Raw genomic sequence first — 19,413 nt, forward strand, 5'->3', positions numbered from 1 at the left:
TATTTGATTTTACATTAATTTTTTTTTTTATTTGATGCCTGCCCCCCCCCCCTTCCCCCCGACCAGCAGCACTCGCTTCGCTCGTGCCGCAAATGTCGGGGGCAGGCATCAATTTTTTTTCGATGCAGTACATTAAATATTTTACGTACTGTCGACCGGCTATAAAGAAAAATAAGGTAAAGTACCCAATACTTGAACAGATTTGACAGTGTATTGTATTTGACCACGATTTTAGCACGTAAATTTCATCATAACTAACTAAATCAAAGTGACTTAATAAAAGATATTACTTGGTAAAAAAATTCTTAAAATTATCAAATATCTGCTAAATTATATTATAAAATTAACATTAAGCATACATTTAAGTCCTTTACATTAAGAAACATTCAAATGTATTTTTACCTTTTGTTTACAATGTGAGGTTAGAACGTGTAATTTTTTTTTTATTTCTCAAACACTAATATTCGCCCTAAAAATAATAAATTTTGTTTATAGTTTTTTTTTACTTACTTTATTTGTATAATTTTTTTGTTACTATACGATTAAATGTATTTTTAAAACACTTTAAAATATTTATTTAACATTGAGTTAGACAGTTCAAGTACTCCAGTCACGAAAAATGAGAGACGGTATACTTGAACACACGGCGCTATGTCGTTCAACTTTTGGGTCCTACATTTGAAATTGGGAAGTATACTTGAACAGCTAAATTAAATATAAAAAAATAATTAAAACACCTTATTAACAACAGAATATTTTGCAAAATGATCTATATTTTTGATTGGTTAAGTTTTTTTTATTGAATGCTCAAATATTTTGGGTTATTTCGTCATTTTTCTATTGTGGTGGTGAGTATCATTTTCATTCAAAAATGGATACTAATAATCGACACTTTGAATGATCCCGTCATTAGATATTAAATAAAATATAATATTTAGCTTTAACATTAAAAAATATTTCTTGTATCATTAACTAAGACATCAAGTTATCTTAATATACATTAAATATTAATGTTTACGGCCGGAGTTTTTTAATAATATAAGAATTTCCAAACTGTTCAAGTAAGGTAAAAGCCCCAATAGATGATCATGTACCAGTATATGATCACTCCATGTATTTATATACCTATATTTGTGAATATAGATATACAAATACATGGAGTGATCATATACTGGTACGTGATCATCTATTGGGGCTTTTACCTTACTAGGACCATTTTTAAAATTGTTCAAGTACTGGGTACTTTACCTTAGTATACACTACACGGGCAGAAGTTTGAGAGCTCTGAACTGCGCGCCGTGATGCCCTAGGCTACGCCTAGGGCATCATGGCGCGCAGTGAAGAAATCTCAAACTTTCTGCCCTAATAGTGTAATATACTATTTTTTCATTCATTTTAAACGTAACTCAAATCAACGAATACCTACTTTGAGAAAAAAAAAATTCTTTTCAAAAACACGGGTATTTTTGTGACAAGAAATTAATTTGTTGAAAATTTTAAACAATTTTAATTCTTAGCTCAAGAAATAAAAATTTTTCTCACAGTAACATTCTTGTTGAAAAAAGTTTTCTAGATTTGGAAAAAACAATTTTGAATGAAAATTCCCAAGTTGTCTATCTAAAATTGTTTTATTCTAAATCTAGAAAATTGTTTTCGAAAAAGAAAATTGCTATGGGAAAAATTTTGATTTTTTCAGGTAAGAAATAAAACTGTTTCGAACTTTCAACGAATTAATTTATTATTACAACACTGCTCATTTTTTTCAAAAGAAATTTTTTTTCTTAAGTGTATTATAGCTATGAAATTTTTTTTTAAGGTCAAGTGGTTACTCTGAAAAAAAAGTGTTGTTCCTATCAAAATAAAAAGTAATTGCCATTATTAGAATATCGGTATTTTGTTCAGAACAATATTAAATTTAGTTGGGACAATAATACGCTATAGTGGTAGTACTTTACTCCAATGAACTATTGAAATCAATTAATTAATTATTGTCAACAAAAGATAAAAGTACGTATTCTTGACGGGGGTCCAATTATTGACGAGCTATCTTATTTCATGGTTTTATTATTTAGAGTGTTAATAGTGATCGTACAAATTTATAAACAATCTTCATAATTCAAGAAACTTACAAAAATAATTTTATTAGTAAAAAAATTAAATACCTATTCACTAATAATGTTTTAAAAATCAAAAAATGACTGATTCGAGATTAAATGCGTTAATTGTCTCTTGTACATCACTTTTTTAAATTTATTTTCTTTGTGAAATATAATTAATAGATATTTTGTAATTCCTCGCTTTGACTAAACTACTTCAGATCTTTGTCTATGGAGTAAAAGATGGAAATTTCTGTATATTAAAACAAATGTGAAGACGAGCAGTTGTAAGAGGTATACGATGTTCGCATCATCTAGCAGATCGAAACCGAACGACTTATATATGTATGAGGGTGATTTTTTTGAAAAGTTTTTTTTTTTGCTTGATGTCTCAAAAGTTCCTTTAGGGTAAGAAAAAATTTTTCTCGCCTGAAAAAATTTTTTATTCCAATTATAGATTAGCCCATTTAAATAACATGGAAAAAAAATTTTTGTTTAAAAAAAATAGTAAAAATTCTTTGACAAATGTAGGAAGTTAAATTCTCTACAAAATTGATCCGATATAAAATTTTCATAACTTGAACGGTTTAAAAGTTATAGGTCCTCAAAGTTGGAACAAGTTTTTATGGATTTTAAATGAATGCACATAAAAAGATTAAAAAAATTTTTTTTCCATATTATATAAATGGGAAAAGGGACGCCCCTTTGAGGCTAATCTATAATTGGAATTAAAAATTTTTTTCAGGCGGGAAAAATTTTTTCTTACCCTAAAGAAACTTTTGAGACGTCAAGCAAAAAAAAAATCACCCTAATATTTATATTATTTATAATTCATGACAACTAATTTTAACTAATAATAACTGTTATTAACTCAAAAAATTACGTTTTATTCATTGTAGTTTATAATTTAATTTTCTTTTGAAACTTTTTAATCATTTTCACGGTTTTATTTTAAATTTTATTAATGTTATAACGCCATCTATTAGCTATTTCACATGTGTGCCGATAAGTAAGCATGCCTTGTAGAAATAGTTACCGAGAATACTGGTAAATGATCTACTAGTGGATACACCCTGATAGCCACCTTACCTATAATTTACTGCCAATCTACGTCCGCAATTTGAAGCAAACTTGACGGAAAGAGTTGGCAAAGCGAGCGATTACCTATTAGTTACCTATAACTTACTCTGCAAATAGACGTCAAAACTTGCTGTACAAGTATTTCCGTCAAATTGTAGTAAAGTTGAAAGGAAATTGAACTACAAGTTTGATTGTTAACTTGTATTCAAGTTGCGGCCGTAGATTTCAGTCAATTTGCTTACAACTGTTGTTGAGTGAAGAATTACCGCCAACTTGATGTATAAATCAACCGTAACTGCTGGAAGTCAACACTTACTGAGAAAGCGCTGGCTATCAGGGCAATTTGTCAAATTTCCTCAAAATGCGGTATTGTTAAGTATTACCTTTAAGTTGAAGGAAAGTTAGCGGTAATACTTGCTCATCAACTCTTACTGCCAAGTTGTCGTCAAAATGCGGCCATAGATTTTAAATAAGTTGGCAATCAACTAATAGGAAACTTACGGTTAAGGTGGCTATCAGGGTATAACACTCCGTTAGCACTATGGAGGGTAGAGGTACCTCTACCCTCCATAGTTAGCACGAGTAACAATCAACTAGTTGATGTTCAATGGTTTACGTCAACACTTTACGTTAAGTTCGCGTCAACTTTTGCATTTGCAACAGTTTCCCAGAACTTGACTTTAACTTACGCATCAAATTAGCGTAAATCTATTGCCGGAACTGACCAAAATGTTCGCTCAAAGTTTACTTCAGGTAAACAGTTGTAAGTACAACTGATGCCTTACTGTTAGCGTAAACTTTACGTCAAATTTCGACAGCAAGTTTACGTGAACTTCGTTTCATTTGTGCAAACTGGACATCTATAACTGCGCGTTGTGTCAAATTCAACAAATAATAATAATAAACTCCAATCAACAAAGAAGAAAATAATCTTACCTACTGCCCGATTTGTTGTTCCCGCGCATTTGCTCAACTAATAGGAGAAAAGAGCGATGAGCCAATCAGAGCGAATAAAGTGACTGTTTCAGAATAAAAAAAAAGCCATTCGGCAGCCGAAATGGAAGTCGATTTGATACTCAGTAGTTTTAGAAATTTTAAAATTTCAGTAGCTTCGAGAAAAAATGAATGCAACAGCAAATTTCATAATTAGTATAGCAGAATAGGACTTAATTTTAAGACTACACATATGATATGGTACTCAAATTGAAGCTTATTTAAAGAGCTTTCAGATGCAATTTACACACGGAAAAAAGTAAATTGTAATATTCAGTCGGATTCCGGTTAATTTTTATAGTTTCAAACAGTAAAGTGGACATCAGGGTGGCAAAAATATAAATATTACAGAACTTAATTTAATGTAGAAAGTATAAAAGCCACAATTTATAATTTAATATCCAAAATAAGTGATTAGTAGCTGTCACTATAGTAAATAACGACTCTTTCATCTTAAAAAATTACAGTTTCAAACAGTAAAAATTGCCATTTCAATATATAGTCCATATTATGAGGAGAAGGGGAACTCAGATGAAAGAGAAGGGGGTCTCACTCTGGGAGAATTTAACATTTGAAACAGTAAAAATTATACTTTTAAAATATATATTTTACCAGTCCAAGCAAGTCAATAATTACAGTTTGATTTCTAGCGTTACGTTTAAAATTTACCATTTTACTTTGTAAATATTGACGTTGCTTGTATTAGAAATTTACTAACTTTATTTTATACTTTTTACATATCATAAGATCATTTTTTAGATACGAAATGATAAATATATCAAAATCTGAATTCTTAATTATTATACTTTAATATTTTAGACATTTACATAGCGAATATTACTGTTTGAAATAGTATTTTCTTCCATATAAAGAGTAAATTGTAACGTTTAAATGGTAAATATTATAAAGTGAATAGTAAAATCACGATTTTACTGTTTGAAATGGTAATTTTTAGCAGTTGATCATTACTTATTATAAATCGACTGTTATTTATTACAGTTCACTTTTTTCCGTGCAGCGATTCAATAAGTTATCCCATTCAAAAGTTATTCGAATAAGAAAGTGAGAAATATAAATTTTTATGATTTTGAATTCCTGGCATTTCTAAATTACTTGACCGATTAAGCTCATCTTCGAACTTGACTTCAGTATCTATCTGTAGAATAAGTCTGTTGGGTTTGGTAAAGATCAGTTGTAAATTGGCGACGCTATCGTCGTGACGAGCCGCGTTATATACACATAAATATATAAACTTTTGAACCATATGCATTTTCTGACTCAGCTCGTCGAGTTAAGTCGGAATATAGCAAAATTTTTTAAAAGTTCCATCATGAGGACCAATGCAATAGTTAGATTTCTATGAAATCTACTAAAAAACGCACTGCAGTCGCCAAAACAAAAATAATTTACAAAAAAGACAAAATTGGACAACTTGGCTATCATCAGCATGTCGGTCCTGCGATAAACAAAATAGACTTTTTATTATTTATCCGCTGAGATTTATTTATGCTTTAATTTATGGCAATGGAATCAACCAACATCTGATATCATTTTTAAGTTTTATTCTACAAATAAATTAGAACTGACAAATTATAAAAAAAAAAATTGCATCCATAATTTTTAATACTTTTTACATTTGAAACGTTTTTTTATCACTATTGACTTTTTTATAAAAATCCTAAAAACTATCTAATGTCTGTTAATTTCGCGATTATTTAAATTTCTAAATTGGAAATTCTTCTGTTAAAAGCTTTCGAAATTTTTTTTTATATTTTAAGACATTAAGATCTGTTTTTAACTTCCCGCTAAGAAAATCGAAGATTTTAAAAAATCGGGAAGTTATTGTTTTTACCCCGTTTTACGAAAATCGAGTTTTCATCGAATCTCATCGTTTCGAGGTCCTAGGAAGCTTCCCTGACTATTCCCGCGATGGTATCTGTATGTATGTATGTATGTATGTATGTGTGCATGTATGTGTATGTGTGTGCGTGTGTGTGTGTGTGTGTGTGTGTGTGTGTGTGTGTGTGTGTGTGTGTGTGTGTGTGTGTGTGTGTGTGTGTGTGTGTGTGTGTGTGTGTGTGTGTGTGTGGATGTATGTAAACCTCATAACTTTTGAACGGCTTGACCGATTTGATCGCGGTTTGCGCCATTCGAAAGGGATTGACCAAACTTAGATTTCGTATATACTTTGGAACGATTAGGACCGGTAGATTTTGAGATTAAATTTTTAATATGACTCTAAAATTAACAGCCACTTGATCAGTTTTTAATTAAATTTTACAAATAAATTAGTTTTAGAAAGTTTTTCTTGAAAAATTGGACTTGTAGTTTTTCAAATTTTCTACATCCCAAGCGTCACAAAAGAAAAATGTTAACTTTTTGGTAGATTTCACTTAACAAGAAGTTAAAAAATTAATAATTGTCAACTTCAATTTAACAAAAATTAACAAAAAAAAATTTGTGCCGCTTGGGATGTGAAATTTTTTCGTTAACTGTGTTTTATTATGATTTTTTCAAAGAGAAACAATTAAAAATTGTTAGTTATCTGTTAATTTCATTTTTATTTTTTTAATACATAGTATGCCGAATTTATAATTTTTAAAAATATTGCAGCAAAACGCAGATCAACTCAAAAAACTTTGGTCAAATCTAAAAACAATACAACGGAATGCGCTGACAACCGAAAAGCAACATCGCTTTGCAACTGGGGGCGGTCCATCAATTCCAGATTCTGAAGTTGATCCTGATATTGCACTTATTGCCCCAAACTTAATTAAAACTGCACCGATTTTATTTTCTTCAAATATGTCTGAAGAAGAAGTTACTGGGACGTTTTCATCTTTTTTTCCTTCTGTAATTATTTTATTTTTAAAACTACTAAGATATGTGCTGTTCTGACTTTTTATATATTGGTTAATCGTTCACTATTAATGAAATTATGAGAAATATTTTTCATCTAGCTAAGTGTAATGCTGTTGACTCAATGGAATGTTAAGAATACATAAGCCTTGAACAACTATTCCCAGATGATGAGAATGATGGCAATGATGATGAAGAATTACCACGTGAACCCTCATCGTCTATTGTTACTAAAAAATCGTTGGTAGAAATAGTTTTATTAGCCATAATACTTAAAATATATATTTTAATTAATATTTTTAAAATCATTTTAGCTCAACAATCTAGGAAAAGAACTAAAGGAAGAGAAAATCCACCGAATGAAGACGAGAAATTCTATAGAAGCGAAAGGTTAAGAAAAATAATAAAGCAAGAAGAGGAATTATTTCAACTGAAATTTCAACATGAAGAAGAGATACATAATCTAACAATAGAACACCTGAAACAAAAGTATAATTTAGAGATTCGTGCAGCAACCGCTGCAGCTGAACTAAGTGAGTTAAATTTATTAAGACAACAAAATAAGAATTAAGGGCATGATTGACATGATTTCTTCTGGATGTTTCTAGTTTATTATTAATTTTTATAATAAATAACATAGAAATGTAAAGATAAAAATTTATCGTTAGTTTGAAAGATTTTATAAGGCGATAGCAATTTTTAAAATACAAATAATTTTATACTGTACGTTAAAAAAACTTTTTAAGTGCCAAGGGCTAACAGTATTTTAATTTTAAAGTGCATTTGAATGCAATTGTTAACTATATTGGAGTGTTAAGCCCGTAACTTTTTATTAAAGCATGTATTAAATTTTTATATTAAATAAATTACTTTTTAATGTAATCAAAGCAAAAATGTCAAGGTTGAAAATAAAAATAGTTTTTTTATAAAAAATTTTGTTTTTTATTAAAACACGTTCAAAAACTTTTCTTATAGATATATTTTTGAAAAAGTAATTACAAATGATATCTATTTAACGAAAGTTTAAATTTTTATAGAATCCATTATATTTACAATTCTGAATTTATTACATTTACAGTTTGGAATTCAACCGAGATAAAATTGTGACTTTAATTTATGATTACAAATTATCAAGAATACGTAGACAAGTATCCCAGTTAGTTCACGTTCAGAATATCTCATGTAATATATCATTTAATCCCACAGATGGCGCTAGTATGACTAGTAATGAATAACAGAACTACCGATAGATAATGGTAATATTTTAAATGCACTGTCTCAATTTATTTTAAATATTAATATTTTTATATAATGTAATTAGTTGCAAATGTTAATGAAATGAATTATTTTAACTTAATTTAATGTACAAAATGTGAATGGAATTTGTAAAATTAATATTGACGGATTTGAATATAGATGACAGATGGCATTCGCTGTCTTAGACGTAGTGTGTATTTCTACATTGTGTACAAAGTCTTTGGAGCTTCTGAGTTGTGTCTTCTTGTCTATAACTATAACTAAATAATTAACAGCTATGATTTAATATATTTACAATAATTGTGAATTACCTGATATTTACCTAATATCAATAAAGAAATCCCTTTAATCGGCAAACCGATGCCAAAAATTCTTGAACTTAAATTACCTACAGTGAAAGACGTTATGTGTATCTTTTTTCATCATCTGAATTTTCTTGAATATTCTGTGAAACAAAGTGCTAAAAATGTAGCTGATGAGGTTATACAGTTATGGAAAAAAAATGACATTCCGACTTCTGGTACTAATAATGTAGTGCAAAGAATCATTCGATGTCATGGCAAATGGAAAAGACAAATGGATAGTAGACGCTGTGAAAACTCGAGATAGTATAAATTCTAAAGTTAAGAGATTTGAAATTGACCGAAAGAACATCAATTCGATTATTCAAAAAGATTTGAGTGATTTCGTTTCTCAAAAATCATTAAATTTGTTCAAAATCTTTGATCTATCATATGATTCTTGATGTCGATATTGAATTATAGACATCGGATGAGAGTTATAAAGAAAATGAAGAATATTTCAAGCAATTGAAAGTTGTTAATGACGTTGCAGAGCGTGGAGTAGCGTTGGTATCTGAATACAATCAGTGTTTGACAAAAAACGAACACCAGTTTCAATATTTACTGCAAGTTGTCAAAGAACATCGAGCGAAATTCCCTAACTGTAATAAAAGTCAATTTTGATAACTAAATCTAAAAAAATTAATATATTTTTGTATTATTATTATATTAAAATATAAAATTTCATATGATGAAACCGAATTTGTTATTCTAGTTATGTACCCAATAATAATTCTTGAATAAAAAACTTGATAAAAAACTAAATTGAAAATAATTATCAAAAAATTATGAATATCAGTGCATATTGGAATTAGAATGGGAATATCTTCGAAATGGTTCGAGTAATCGAAAAAGTATAAGAGACCATTTTTGTAGAGCGTTAAATTTCCTACTAAAATCAATGCAGCTTATTCGATAATAATTATTACTCAGTCAGTAACAAAATTCAGAAAAAAAACTTATTTTTTTTTAATTCTTCAATTTTTGACCTTAAATATCTTTTAAATAGTAAGATTTATCGAAAAAGTATAAGAGACCATTTTTGTAGAGCATTTAATTTGCTACAAATATTGATGATGGTACGGGCTTAACAAGCTATTGGAAATGAGATATGACCATTTTAATACCAAACTAAGTTGAAAATAGAAAACTATGATGAGGATAATGTTCCCATTAATATTAAGAGCCCATACTGGGTGAGTACTTTCTAAAGGTGCTTAGCAACAAGTTTTTGTGTATGAAATCAAAAAAAAAATAAAAGTTTTTTTTGACCCACCCTAATATATATATATATAAATACATACATATATAAACTTTTGAACCATATGCATTTTCTGAATCCGCTCGACGAACTGAGTCGAAATTTGGCAAAATTTTTCAAAAGTTCCGTCATGAGGACCAATACAATAGTTAGATTTCTATGAAATCTACCAAAAATAGTGTTTTATCAAACTTCTATCAAACGTTTGAGCTCGAAGAGCTCAAAACCATATAAAAGCTATTTTTTGAGCTCGGAGAGCTCAAAATACTACACAAATTGTATTTATGAGCTCGAAGAGCTCTAAAAGTCATAAGTGCGATTTCAAGCGTTTAGGTATAGAATTGGCGGAAAGTTGCAGGGATGGCCTTCAGGGTCAACCGTTTTCCTAATTTTTTTTTTAAAAACTAGCATATTAAATTTCTCTCGTAAAATTAATTTGTATTGAACAAATTCGGATTTTCAAATCAAAAAATACTAGTATAGATGTTTAACTTTATTTTTATTGTTAAGAAAATTTTTTAAAATATCAACTTATAAATTTAAATCTTCAGATTGGTATTTTAAAAAAAAAAATATTCCAACTTCCCCAATTGTAAATTAAACATAAATATTCAAAGCGAATATTGACAAAAAATTTTCTGTATTATTTTGAACCTAAATCAATTTGATAATCAATCATTTTTTATTAATGAAAAAATGTAAATTTATTTCTATTCTTACTTTATCAATAGAACGTAACATAAAATCTCATATCAAATAAAACCACGAGACAGGACTATAAAGTCAAAAAAAAAAAAATAGAAAAAAATTCAAGCCGAGTGATTGAAAGTACAAATAGAATAAGCTAGAGCAGCCAAAATATAACTTATTATTATTATAATAATTCTTTGAAATGTATGATGTATTATGTACATTTTGTGTGTCCCATAGCACTGTAAACTGGTATTGGTATATGGATCCCATTCCCGGAAGATACTCTCGAGACAAACTCTGAAAGGATGGGCACAGCTTGCCGTGTAAATCTTGTGTCTTGGTTTTTAAAATTTTTTTTCAACATCTCATTCTTATTTACCTCTCTCTCTCTCTCTCTTTCTCTCTCTCACTCTCTCTGTACACATACGAATATTTGTGGTACACATACTACATACTACACATATTAGTTGTCAGAGACGACAAAGGGTTTCCATGCACACAGACCAAATCCATGTTCATTCTTCCATCCTACATCTCTTCTCCTCCTTCTTGGCCTTCTTTTTGCTCCTTTTTATCCGCGAAATGAGACTTAACTTTAACCGATGCCTGTGCCTTTACTTTTAAATTCGTAGAAAGACCAAGTAAATTTTGTCTTCAGTCCTACCCTGACAAGATACAAAAAAATTTATATATATATATATATATATATATATATATATATATATATATATATATATATATATATATATATATATATATATATATCACATAAATACATAGCTTTTTTAACAATAATAATCAAATAAAAAAAAAAAATTTAACCAAACTTATTTTTATTTATTCCATTAGGAATAATGTTAACGCAATGATAATGTATTTCGTTATTTCTTTCAGGTGAAGAGATTTTATCCAGTCATTTTATGATCGAGGAATTCAAAAAAATTTTTCATCGGATCCGTGTAATGATTGTGTGAAGAATGAGGGTAATGATAATTCAACGAATGCGGATGTCTTGAGTATAAAGGTACGTTAAATAAAATAAAAAAAAAAATAACTTTTTGTTACAATAAAAGTAAAGGGTGAAGCAATAGTCATCATAAGGTCATTATACCCAGCCCAGAGGCTATACTACATTAATTCTTCTTGTCTCAGGTTCAGCTCTTTTAGTCAGTCTTCTCTACTCTGAACTCTCATTTATCTTAACGAAATTTTAATCCCTAAAGAGTTCATGGACCGGACGGACACTGAGAAGAGTATATTGAGTTTAAGTTGTGTATAGAGGATAGGATAGAGGTTTACGAGGAATCGTGATCTTCCGCGAGCAAGCAGTTGCCCTTGCAACTAAACCAAGAATACGCTCTTTTATACTCGGCTTGACGATCGACCCAGGCTTGATCCTTTTTGTTCTCCGTACTGAGAAATCATGTGATAATCTTATATTATATATATACGTGTAAGTACGTGACTTTGTCGGCTCACACGAACCATATTTTATCGATTCCAAGATTATTTAATCAATATAACGATGTTAAAGAATGCTTTTTTATTTTTATCGTTAATATATTGTTTTATCAGATAATTAAAGTGAATTTTAAATACAACTTTTATTTAACTTCAATAGAAATAATAATTTCGGAATTTATGCTTTTAAGTACAGATGTATAAGAGCTAGATGTCATAAAGATAAAAAATAATTTAAATTCTACGAATTATGTATAAATGAACTGAATTTCTTTTTTAAAATTTTTACGTAGGTTGAACTACGAGAATTCGTCACGACGTCAAAGCCACATTTAACAGACCGATTGACGTCGTAGAATCTGGTGCTCTTTATATATTACTCACACGTATTTATTATATGTATACAGTAGTTTTAGTTTCCTCAACACTCCGGTGAGAATGATATATACAAGTGTCTACTTTACTGTCTTCTCTATTTTAAAAAATATTTCCACAAGTCGCCGACCGCATCATTTATAGATAAACCATTTACTGGAATAGATAACTGATTTTATGGCAGTTTTTTAAATACTATTTTTATTTTAGTTTATTTTATTTATTTATGATCTTAAAAAACAAGTTATCTATATAAATTAAAACATATATATTACAAATGTAGTAAAACTGGCTCGACGGTGTCTCGTCGAAATTTTTTATGTTAAAAATAAATGGCGCCGGTTGTTATAACGTCGATCGACAATGACATTCTGGCAACTCTTGTCTGTCAGACACTCCAACAAATTCACCTCTAATATTTTTAATATATATATATAGATGTATAATTCGATGATATCTATTTTCTTACTCATTTCTTAGGAAGTCTATTTACTTTTTGACCATCGCAATATTTAAACTTCTCAGCCCATTACGTCTCTCGTTTAATTTTTAATCTCAACATACGTCATATTTGTAGACTATATATGTCATCTGGTAATTTAATTTCGTAAAAATCAATGAACGTGTTCTACAAAGCAGATATATCGGAATTTAAATCATTTTCGCGATAAAGTCTATTTGTTTGATAAATTATCACTACATAAAAAATAGATAAAAAGTTTTAAGGCCAAGTATTATTTAAACTTCGTAGAACTGAGATTTAAAAACAAAATGATGACGTTAATTATTAATTTACAAACATTTATTAACGTCATAAATGTGATATTTATTTAAAAAAGATTAATTGTTAATTTTTTCCGCCAATCATTTTACAGATATGATTTATATTTTCGGTTAAGTATATGATTTATTAGCATTCATGACCTACATAAGATTTTTAGTTATAAAAAATATATATACGTTTTTATTTGATTAATTTTGCAACGATATATTAAATAAAATTTTAATTTTAATTAAAAAAAATTCCATAAATAATTTAGCAAACATTAATCACTGTCATTATAAATTTAATATTATTTCTTCATTATATATTATTTCTTGCTATCGATTTTATAAAATTTAATGCTTGTAGAAATAGTTGGAAAACTAATATAAAATATTCCGCAAATTACATAACTATTTCTACAAACAATCAAATAAATTATTATCGACGAGAAAAAATGAATACACAATCATAAATAAAAGTAATATTTATATTTATATTTATAATAGAAAAAACAATTTAAAAATAGTATGAAAAGTTGTTCTAAGAAGAAGAAGAAGAAGAAGAAGAAGAAGTAGCTAAAAAAAAAGTAATAAATAACAGTCATTAATAGACGTCTGAAAAATTTTATAAAATTTAATTACGATTATTATTTTTTCTTTCTCATTTGCTTAATCGTTAGATCGTGAAGGACACTCCTATGAACTCGTTAACCTACATTGCTACTCATTGATCAAAGGCAGTGCCAAGGCATGAAAGATAACGAATGAACACACAAATAACCAGCGCATTGCATTCTTAATAAATTAGCACGTTCCAATAAAAAGAGACCATTTATATGATACTAGCTGTTACCCGCCCGCTCCGCTGGGCGCTTTATAGAATTGTATTTTTAGATCTAGATTTTAAATTTAATTGGAAGATTGTTTTCACTTGCACAGATTCCAAATTCCATCAAATTGGTCTGTATATTGTGTGCACATGATTATTCTAGTATGATATTGAGTTATCTTATTAGCCATGAGCGTAATAACAATTACCAAATATTCCAATAATTAAATTACACTTAATCGACGTTCAGTATTTCTTCAGATCGAAGTCGGAATGTCATTATTAGATTTGTTTACGTACATTAAATTCGTGGAACATTTAGGTTTCATAATAATAAAACTAAAAAATAAAATAATAATAAATGTTATGTGATATGTGATAGCGGTTTTATATCAAACTCTGGGAATAGGGAATTGGCTATCATTTTATGATACGTAATAATTACCAGACACGACAAGACAAAGTAAGGATAATCGTAGTTCGTAGTATTGAATAAATTATTAGGTTTATATAGACCAGCCTACATGCATAATATACTTGGTTATTATATTCTATGTATGACAGTTTTAGATAAATATTAATAAATTAAAAAACTTTGATTTTTCTTTTAAAATGTCGAGTACTTATAAATCTATTTCACGTACGGCGTTGACGCGTAACGACTTCTACGAATAGCCACTTGTCAGATTCTGATATGTGTCGGCAATTATTTTGTTTTTTACGGTTTTTTTTTTTTGTTATTATTATTATCAAACGATTGTCTTGTCAATCATTTATAAATATAGAACATTCGAAAAATAATTGTTGATATGAATTAATAGATATTAAAATAACATAATTTTGATTAATTGTTTTCTTGGAAAAGTAAAAATAATGAAATATAGTTATAATTTTTGTTATTTAATTAGTTCTGAAATTATATGAAATGATAACTACCTTAAGACCTCTGGAGTTTTTGAAACAATTATTGAACAAATTAAAAAGTTAATTTTCGCTTTTGGTATTTTTTTTACAAATTGATTTTGATGATAAGATGGATAATATTATTATTAATCATCTACTTAAAAATTTTACTGCATTTTTCTTTTATTTTCTTTCAGAAAAATTACATTGTTCAAAAGCTCTGAGGGTATGAGTAATAATTAAATTCTTTTAATACTCTCAAAATAAACAACACATCCAAAATCTGAAAAAATTTAATTAAAATTTTTTAGATCCTAATTTTTTAAAATTCAAAAAATTTTATTGGATTATTTTAAAGTAATATAAAAGTTTGCTTGTTGAACAAATGCGTCAATATACAAACGTTATCTACAGATAATGCTTTCAACAAGTAAAAAGCAAATTCTTGGTTGTAATTGCAATCATAATTGTAAATTTAACAACGCAAACAAAAGTAAAATCGAAACTTGCTAAAATGATAAAGTTATAAGATGGAAAAACTTATTAATTTCTTATTCTCATAACTCAAAACATATAAGGTTTTCCAGAATTTTTTTAAGCATATTTTGCATACTCTAAATAACGATAATTCCAAAAATCATTTAATTTTATCTCACAATATTTTAATCAAATGAAAAGAAAATAAATAAGTGATACAATAAATAATTCAAAGAAAATATTATTTTGTTAATTTATATTTTCGGTGATAATTTAATAATAAAAAAAACATTGACTTTTATGTCTTATCATATCTCGTTAAAAGATTTATTGCTAAAATATAATTGTTAAAAACTAAGTTTGTATTTATATATCTATTCAGATTTAAATAAAAAAAATTTTGATATTTAATAGACGCATGTGTGCCGATTAGATTAACGATCTCTTATGAGGGATTCTAGTGACGGGTATAGTGATATATATGTATGAGACAGTAAAGAAGAAACCTCGTATGACACGCTCGTGTACAGAAGCACTTATACTGTTGTCTTCAGTGACTGAATTAACCTGCGTGTCGGTAAGCGCTTCTTAGAAGTCACGGAGATCGCTTCGAAATAGTCAGGCTCTCGGTGATGTCGACAATTCGTAGAAAATAGTGTCTATTAAATGTACGCAACCTCAACTATCGTAATATATGTGTAACATACGTGTATACATGTAACATACACGTAATGTAAAATGTAATGAAAAAATTTTTCTACAGTCGCGATCCTCATTTAATATTTATTTATTTATAGTTTTTTTCTTCCATGCCATAACAACTCGGCTGTGGGAATTCGCTTTTATTACGCGAATCTATTATACTCTTTTTTTGTCAGTACACACGCGATACATAAATGTGTTTATTAACCGAGTTAGTGGTATGCGAAGGCAATGGCAATGTCGAAACTAATACACTATGACCTTGTAACCCTTTTATGTTAAAGATTTAGTTTTTATATTTTTCGTATGTCACTTTGACACGCAAATATCTTTTTTTTTAATGATTTATTGAATTGAATTTTTTATGTTTCATAATGCCGTTATAGTTGCTTTTATCATTTTACTAAATCAACTGGCCAAAGTCCCATTTGCTTCTTATATATTCGTTTGAAATAAAAGGACGATGATTAAATTTAAACAAAAATATTTTACGTCTTTAATATTTTCAGATTTATCAAAGAATGTGAATACATCGGACGTGATTTACAACTTAAATTTGTGTGAATAATTTGGTAATTAATTTTCTTTAACCAAGAAAATTTTTACTTTGCCTAAGACAAGTTTGGTCCTTGATATTTTTAATAATTACCTTTATGAATTTTTTGTATACATAAAATATATGCTGAAAAAACGGGGAAAAAAATTTTATAGCCAAAATTTCAAATTTATTCCATACACCGCATTTGAACAATGACTTTTGAATTGACTTCTTACACACGTGTGATATAAAGTATTGTCGATAAGATTAGTATGAAATCTTTTATAGCACCTGCGCGGTAAAATTGATTTTATATTAATCTTATCGACTTTCTACACACCTCAAAAGCGGTATAAAAAACGTTTTGTGAAATGCAAAATAACATTTTTTTATTCTCAATTGCTTGTTAAATAATGCGCCTGTCAAAATGTTACACCGAATATTTAACAAAAAATTACACATGTGAAATTAAAAATTAATCTCTCAAAGCTGCAATGAATAAAATAAAGTTTTGGCAGTAAACAAAACATTTATCTATCTTTTTGATAATAAAAATTTCAAAGTTTTCTTATCCTTTGAATTCATACATGATTAAGCAAATTAACCTAAATAAATCTGCTTTCACTAGCAAAAATTAATGTTTCTTCATTCGTGTTCCTTTATACATTCAGCATATGCAATGTATTTATACTTTTTATTTACGGACATATATGCTTTGAGCAAAAATAGATTCATCATTTATGTTTGAATATATCTTTCATATTTATTTGACATAAATATTTTTTCGCGGTGGAGTTACAAAAATAGCTTGAGCCATCAAATTTTATTACAAAATAATAACTTTTGCGTTTAAATGTTTTGGAATGAAATAATACAATCGCTTGGTTGAGAGAAAATATATATTAATAAATATAGTAATACTAAGTAAGAGTGAATATTTTTTACTATGAAAATTCAGTTTATTTTGTATTTTTATCTTTAAGCAAAACATGTTTTGTTGAAATTAATTTTAATATAAATTCTTCGACTTAAGGATACACAAAAGGTAGAATAGGTCAACGAGTATAAAAATTTAAATGATTTCACATAAAAAAATTTATCGTAAATTGACAGTAAAATCTAGGGTCATCGGATCAAAAGAAGAGAAATTGTTTTTGGGGGTATCCAGAACAAATTTTATTCGTAAAATTTTAAAATTGGCTTATATAAATTTTACATTTAATAGACGAAAAATTTTATTGAGTAAGTTGATGTATATTTTTGTAGAATATTAAAATAAATTTTTTGATTTGAATTATAAGGTACTTAATATTTTTTCAAGCATCTATGATCTATTATTACACTCGGGGTGTATAAATATAATAATTCGTTAATTAAGTAAGTAATTTCACGTCCAATAAAGATATGATCGAAAATTATTACATTAAATTAAAAGTTAAAAGTCCGGTAAATTTGCCAGCTGGCTAAGTGTATGCGCTAAAAACTCGGTCGTGTATGTAATACTCGGAATTGCCAAAATAGAAAATACGAATGCTAAGTATGTAGGTTAAAATTTAAAAAGAGTAATAAATAAAAACTATCAAAACTTTTGAGCGATTTTACATTAGCCATTTTATTTTTTATTTCTTCTTTAGATGTACATCTGTAAGATTCCTCATCTTTCATCACTAGTATCATTTTATTATTATTTTTTATATACTTTACTATAAAATAATACAGCGATAAAACGCTAATGTTATATATTCCGTCGAATATATATGTATATATATAATCTATGACAGGACAAATTTTATCATCGTCAAGATCAATTGTTATAGGAATTCTTATAGATAAAAGTCAGTAACGAATACATTCTCAGAAAGTGGGTAAACACACTATATATACATAACATTATAAATAAAATAAAAGAACAATAATACAATAGCTGTCACTTGAAACGGTGGTCCACCAAGCTAATTGAAATCTCCTGCCGAGAACAAAAAATTAATTGCGACAGTTCTTAGAACCAGGAAAAAATATACCACTAATTCTACCCACTTTTTATTCTCATTTTCTTATTTCGGGTTATTTTAATGCGATATTATTTCTCCTTAATAACAAGTTAGTAGCGTTATTAATATTTACAGTCAAACACAAGCTACTAACATTTTATTAACATTTTTTCAAGCTGAAAAATGATTTTTAATAGTCCTGTTAAAGTGTAATGTGTATAATAGCTTTTTGTACGGAGCGCCGTCTATTTTGCAAATGAAAAGTCGTGAGTTCGAGCCTCATGCGATGGATATTTTTCATAACTCGAGTATTGTATAATATGATTTTACAAATGTATAATTACAATCATGTTATTTTTTTTTTATTTATTGTCAATGTTTTTTTTTTTTGTAGACTTTAATTTTTTTTCTTTATTTTCGATTAAACCTGAGAAAGGAAATGACTTTTTTTATTGCAAATTTATGCAGAAAACAGAAAAAAAATTTTATTCTGTAATATATTCTGATTGTACTGAGAATCGATTGAACATCGTGAAGAATAGTGTTTTGTGAATAACGAGAGAGAGAAAAAAAGATTAACTGACTACGAATAAAAGAAGGATAGGAAGGACACGATAAATAGATTGACTAAAAAATTTGAAAAAGTGAGAAAAAAAAAGGCATCAGACCGTAACTTCTGTAGATGATGGATGCACGATGTAAAACGAGAATCTCAGGTATTACCATCAAGGATTTACTAAAAAAAAAATATTTCAAAAAATTCTATTTATACACTAAATCATTAAATGTGCG

General features: G+C 27.9%; 2 long non-coding RNA genes across 2 annotated transcripts; both read left to right on the plus strand.

Annotated features, from left to right (window-relative positions):
- Positions 1-7,174: 7,174 nt before the first annotated feature.
- Positions 7,175-7,374, plus strand: LOC123259665. The gene is made up of 2 exons (XR_006508295.1): positions 7,175-7,268; positions 7,343-7,374. It is a non-coding gene; the product is annotated as an uncharacterized LOC123259665 (long non-coding RNA).
- Positions 7,375-8,501: 1,127 nt separating this feature from the next.
- On the plus strand, positions 8,502-13,106 carry LOC123259667. The gene is made up of 3 exons (XR_006508297.1): positions 8,502-9,230; positions 11,475-11,604; positions 11,733-13,106. It is a non-coding gene; the product is annotated as an uncharacterized LOC123259667 (long non-coding RNA).
- Positions 13,107-19,413: the final 6,307 nt, after the last annotated feature.

The sequence above is a fragment of the Cotesia glomerata genome, linkage group LG2, assembly GCF_020080835.1.
Source record: "Cotesia glomerata isolate CgM1 linkage group LG2, MPM_Cglom_v2.3, whole genome shotgun sequence".
Classification (NCBI taxonomy): domain Eukaryota; kingdom Metazoa; phylum Arthropoda; class Insecta; order Hymenoptera; family Braconidae; genus Cotesia; species Cotesia glomerata.